This window comes from Lepidochelys kempii, chromosome 6, assembly GCF_965140285.1.
Source record: "Lepidochelys kempii isolate rLepKem1 chromosome 6, rLepKem1.hap1, whole genome shotgun sequence".
In the NCBI taxonomy this organism is placed as follows: Eukaryota; Metazoa; Chordata; order Testudines; family Cheloniidae; genus Lepidochelys; species Lepidochelys kempii.
In genome coordinates this window covers 124,700,385-124,706,384 of record NC_136385.1, presented here as the reverse complement: position 1 = coordinate 124,706,384, position 6,000 = coordinate 124,700,385, and the positions used below count along the sequence as shown (strand labels likewise).

The 6,000-nt window shown below is 51.2% G+C and overlaps 1 protein-coding gene across 10 annotated transcripts in view; it reads left to right on the top strand.

Annotated features, from left to right (window-relative positions):
- The first annotated feature begins 573 nt into the window (after positions 1-573).
- The window catches only part of KTN1 (kinectin 1), a 111,819-nt gene continuing 106,392 nt past the window's right edge, over positions 574-6,000 (top strand). For 5 of the 10 annotated variants that reach the window (XM_073350028.2, XM_073350037.2, XM_073350035.2 and 2 more), the window contains exon 1: positions 576-772. The gene's annotated coding sequence lies outside the window, so the exon portion shown is untranslated. Of the gene's footprint in view, positions 773-6,000 lie in introns of all 10 variants that reach the window. The other 5 variants (XM_073350036.2, XM_073350030.2, XM_073350034.2 and 2 more) reach the window with 3 other exon arrangements.

Here is a 6,000-nt window from a genome sequence, read left to right as displayed (position 1 = left end):
TTGGGGGTTCTCAGGTTGGGGGGTCCCCCGGGGGGGGATCTCAGGCTGGGGGATCCCCCTGGGGGGCGTGTCTGGGGGAATCCCGGTGGGGGGGTCTCAGGCTGGGGGTCCCCCTGGGGGGCGTGTCTCGGGGAATCCCGGTGGGGGGGTCTCAGGCTGGGGGTCCCCCTGGGGGGCGTGTCTGGGGGAATCCCGGTGGGGGGGTCTCAGGCTGGGGGTCCCCCTGGGGGGCGTGTCTGGGGGAATCCCGGTGGGGGGTCTCAGGCTGGGGGTCCCCCTGGGGGGGCGTGTCTGGGGGAATCCCGGTGGGGGGGTCTCAGGCTGGGGGGTCCCCCTGGGGGGGCGTGTCTGGGGGAATCCCGGTGGGGGGGTCTCAGGCTGGGGGTCCCCCTGGGGGGGCGTGTCTGGGGGAATCCCGGTGGGGGGGTCTCAGGCTGGGGGTCCCCCTGGGGGGCGTGTCTGGGGGAATCCCAGTGGGGGGGATCTCAGCAGGGGGGTCCCCGCAGGGTGTCGGGAGGAATCCGGATCCGGCTCCCGGCGGGCCCGGTCCCCGGCGGCGGCTCTCGGGTCAGGCGCTGCCCCCGGCCCCGCGGCCCTGCGCCTTTAACGGGCGGCGGGAGGGGGCCGGCAGACGCCGTGGACGTGCCGCTGCCGCCGCCTCCTCCCCGCCCCGCGCTCCCCTTCCTGCCAGGCTGCCGCCGCCGAGCAGGGACCGGCCCGGTTGCTCCGCCTCCTCCGGCCGCCGCTCCGCTCCGCTCGGGCCCGCCGCAGGGTGAGTGGCCCGCTCCGCTCCCCGCCCGCTGCCGCGGGGCTGGCGGGAGCCGCCGGCCGGGCTCGCCCGGGGAGCCGCACGCGCAGCGCCCGCCCCGGCTAGGCCCCGGCGGGGGGACGGACCCTGCCCCGCTCCGGCCGGGCTGCGGGGGGCCCCCGCGGGGCGGGCCGGGCCGGCCGGGGGGAGCCTGTGTGTGTGTGTGTGTGTGTGTGTGTGGGGGGGGGGGGGGGGGTGAGGCAGCCCCCAGCCCTGTGCCGTGGGCTGAGCTGCTGGGGGAGGGGCGCATGGGAGGGATCTGCCTTGGGGGTGCCAGGGAGAGGGATCCTCTTGGAGAGGGTGTGTGGGCCTGTGTGTGGGGAGGTCCCATGGGGAAGGGGTGTGGGGGGGCCCCGGGGGGGGCTCTGTGTGTGTGTGCGGGGGGATCCCATGGGGAAGGGGTGTGGGGGGGCCCGGGGGGGGCTCTGTGTGTGTGTGCGAGGGGATCCCATGGGGAAGGGGTGTGGGGGGGCTCCGTGGGGGGCTCTGTGTGTGTGCGAGGGGATCCCATGGGGAAGGGGTGTGGGGGGGCCCGGGGGGGGGGCTCTGTGTGTGTGCGGGGGGATCCCATGGGGAAGGGGTACGGGGGGCTCCGTGGGGGGCTCTGTGTGTGTGTGTGTGGATCCCATGGGGAAGGGGTACGGGGGGCCCGTGGGGGGCTCTGTGTGTGTGTGGGGGGATCCCATGGGGAAGGGGTGTGGGGGGGCCCGGGGGGGGGCTCTGTGTGTGTGTGCGGGGGGATCCCATGGGGAAGGGGTGTGGGGGGGCCCGGGGGGGGCTCTGTGTGTGTGCGGGGGGATCCCATGGGGAAGGGGTGTGGGGGGGCCCGGGGGGGGCTCTGTGTGTGTGTGTGGGGATCCCATGGGGAAGGGGTACGGGGGGCTCCGTGGGGGGCTCTGTGTGTGTGGGGATCCCATGGGGAAGGGGTACGGGGGGCCCGTGGGGGGCTCTGTGTGTGTGTGGGGGATCCCATGGGGAAGGGGTGTGGGGGGGCCCCGGGGGGGCTCTGTGTGTGTGTGGGGGGATCCCATGGGGAAGGGGTACGGGGGGCCCCGTGGGGGGCTCTGTGTGCGTGCGGGGGGGATCCCATGGGGAAGGGGTACGGGGGGCCCCGTGTGTGTGTGTGCGTGCGGGGGGGATCCCATGGGGAAGGGGTACGGGGGGCCCCGTGGGGGGCTGTGTATGTGCAGGGGGATCCCATGGGGGGCTGTGTGGGGATCCTGTGGGGAGGGGTGTGGGGGTCCCTGTAGGGGGATTGGGGGATATCCCATGGGAAGGAGATTGGGGGCTGTGCAGGGGAGAGTCTGTGTGTAAAGAACCTCATAGTTATGTGAGGAGGCCCAGCCTGTGGAGAAGGGAGGCCCCTGGGGGGATGAGAGGAGGGTTCACTAAGATTATGGGGCTAAAGGGTTGGAACATGGGACTTAGGGGACTGAAGTGCAGCTCCAGACCTGCTGGTGTCTCACACTGGGAGGAGGGGTGCTCTCTCAGCGGGGCTGTGGGGTTTAGGGTGGGGGTGGGTTAGTCTTCCCTCTAGGGATGCAATGGGGTTTTGTTGTGTGATTCAGTGATGTATTTACTAGTTTCCCCACACCCCACTCCCTGGTTGGGGGTGTGAGGAGCCTGGTGTTGGGCATGTGGTCTTGTACTCTGTTGCTATTTCAGGGCCTTAGCTGTGATCTCTGATGCTGTTCTTACTGGAGATTGGGGATGTAAATAGTTTCCAGTCCCTCTGAGCCTGTGAGATGCACTGTAGCCTGGGAGTTGTTGGTGCTCAGCACCTCACATGTTCAGGCCCTAAGAGGCTGCTGTTCTGATTTTTTTGGGGAGCTTAATTTTAATGTAACTTGCTCCTTAAAACTTGTTGAAAATGTGTTAAAAGTGTTGAATGTGAAGGGTGTGTGGGGAGAAATGGAGAGATTTCCTTGCCTCTGACAGTGGTGCTGGAACAATTTGCATAGTGGGGGTGCTGAGAGCCTTTGAACCAAACTGTAAACCCTCTATATGATGGAGACCACTTCAAGCTGGGGGTGCGGCCACACCCCTATTCCAGTGCCTATGGCATTTGGACACAGTCGTCTTTGGATATTACAAAACCGTCCTTGCTAGGGATGATTTTTTGCCCTTGGAAAATACTAGTCTGACCCAAACATCATGTTTCACAAAAACACTTTCCCTGAATCTCCCTAAAAGATGTTACCTGCTGTCTTGTAAATATTTAGTTCAAGTATGGACATCTTGCTTATGAATGCCATGACTGTGGATAATGTGCTGCTTTTCCCTCATGTTAAGAACTGCTATATTTAAAAAATTAATGAGCGAAAGGAAACCTTGCTTATATTATTGTAAGGAATAAATGTGATCAGCTACTTAGACTGCAGGAGTAAGCTGCATAATCACCTCTTACAGGAGTGACTTTAAATGAAGGAGCATTTGGTACTTTCTGCCTTTGTAATTCATTATGTAAAGAAAGGAGGGACAAACTGAGTCTTAAGAATGTCCAGCCTAAACTAAGAACGGCTTTTATGGGGCTCTAGCAGTAATTTGGCTAAATTCAGTTTCAGATAAGCTGATGAGTAGATGAATTATTACAAGTAGGTGTCCCTGCCATCAATTGGGGTGCACAACAGAAAGTTTTGGAGGACATGCTAGCTCGCTGCTTCTTAAAGTTAGACTTCAAAATGCAAACATTCTGCACTTATGTTTTGCTGTATGCATAATATAAGGAAATCTAAAAAGCTTTTTATTCTTCAACAGGAGCACACTTAATTAAAGTATCTTCTTAGAAAAATTACTTAGTGAACTAGTACAAAGCTTCAGAATCACAGATTTAAAAATAAACTTGATGATGTTAGAAATTCTGGAAGCATATTTAAAGATCTGAGAAAAACAGAAAGCTACTATGCTGTATATTTTGGAAATAACTCTTTCTATAATGGGTCCATCTCTTGATCTGTAGTGACAGCTGTACAACAAACATGCTATGTACAGAATTCATCATCATTTAGTCACTACACTAACATTGATAAAACTCTGCTTTAAGAACTGATTATCCTGGAAAAAGAAAAGGAGTACTTGTGGGACCTTAGAGACTAACATTTATTTGAGCATAAGCTTTCGTGAACTACAGCTCACTTCAGCGGATGCATTCAGTGGAAAATACAGCATCCTATGAAGTGAGCTGTAGCTCACGAAAGCTTATGCTCAAATAAATTTGTTAGTCTCTCAGGTGCCACAAGTCCTCCTTTTTGCGAATACAGACTAACGTGGCTGCTACTCTGAAACCTGTGACTATCTTGGAGAGCTTTATAAATTGCCTGTTGTTTCTTCATAACATCAGAAGAAAGTTTAACTTACTTTCCCTCAGAAAAAGAGAAGTTCATTGCCTTAAACAATAATGACTTTAAAAATCCCTCCTCTTTTAACAATTAGCCAGCAAAGCAGTCTGGATGCAAATCTATGGGATCAAAAAAAAAAACCAAACAAACCCCAAAGTAAATTGAATTTATTGTAGCAATTTAAGACAATGCTTTTAAAAGGACACTCTTAAGTCAGATTTGCTCCAAACTCAGTTCAAAACAATTTCCATAATTTTGAAAAAAAATTCTGTGGATTAACTAATACATTGTTTAAAAATAAATAATTTCCTTGCAGTGCTAGCAACCAAAGTGCTGCAGCATTTAGTTTTGAGACTTGTTTAGTGAATTAGACTCTATATATGAAATAGACTAATACGTTTCCATTAACTAAGTTGAGAAATACAAAATGTACTGCACGGTGAAATATAACTAATTAACTCTGGAGAGGTACAAACTACTTTAATAATCTGAGTATCAGAGGGGTAGCCATGTTAATCTGTATCCACAAAAACAACGAGCGGTTCAGTGGCAGCTTAAAGACTAACAGGTTTATTTGGGCATAAGCTTTCATGGATTAAAAAAAAGACCCACTTCTTCAGATGCACCAATAATCATGACTGGTGCATCCAATTTCATTTTTATTTTTTTGCACTGGGAAGTACTTCTAAAATGGAAAAGAAAGATGGGGTTGAGGAGGGTATCTTTGGTATTTTTAAAAAAAGCAAATAAGTTAGGGATGCTGTGAGACAATATACACTTGCCTATAACGAAAACATTTTTATAACCCAGTTATTTAAAAGCAAGGACATAAACAGTTAAGGACATCTTACACCTTACTGTGCACAGAATGAATGCATTTCTCTTCAGCAAATGCATATTTCATTACAGTATAACAACCTTAACTCTGTCCCTTACGTTGTTGTTTTTATGTTGTAATTTTTTTGTCTTGATAGTGATATTTGAATACTCTATACTTACTAGCAAATGGGAACTATCAGTTAACATCAACTGACAGTACAGTATCTTAGAAAAATATGTTCTGCTTTTTCTTTAGAATAATGTATATATAATTATATTGGAAAAGCGCATATATTATGAACGTGCACTTGCATTTTAGGCTGGACAGTGTATAATTACATTTCTTTCCCAAAAGCAATGCTGTCTGTATTTTGAGATCAGCAATGATTATTGGGAGGTCAGAGTACAGGCTGTTTTGTGATGTACTTTTCTTTATAAAAATATTTATAAAGGGCTGTGTAAGACTAAGGTCCTTAACTGTATCTTGTCTGAAGTGCTTGAGCTCTGTGTGATAGGCATCTGTCTGCGTTTTTTTTTTTTTTAGGGTTTTGTAATGCCACCTATCACTGCTATCAGAGCACCTTCCCCATAGGCACATTGTTGCTATTTCACATTCTAATTGCTTTTAACTTTTGTATTTATGTATAAGAATACACACACTTTCAGTTTAGTAAATGTTTGAAACAGATAAAGAAAAACGTTGCTCAAAAAGCTTGTGTTTGCCATGAAACTCAAAAAGAGATTTGGTTGGTACACTACTCCTTCCTTCAAGTATTGTTTGTGTTCCAGTTTTCTCAAAGTAGATCCCTAACATTATGTGGGTTTGGGTTGGAAGTGATTATCTTCCTTGTAGAGCTCCTGTGCCTAAATTTGGTTGCAGTTTCCATCCATGAGCAGGCTGTATAACTGGCTTTACCACATTTTTGCTGTTACATCTTACGCTTATGTTGCTTTTTGTGTGCTATGATTAAAATATAACTTTTGCATATAACTCATAGTGAGGAAAGGTGGGTTTGGATGAAAATGACCTGAGGT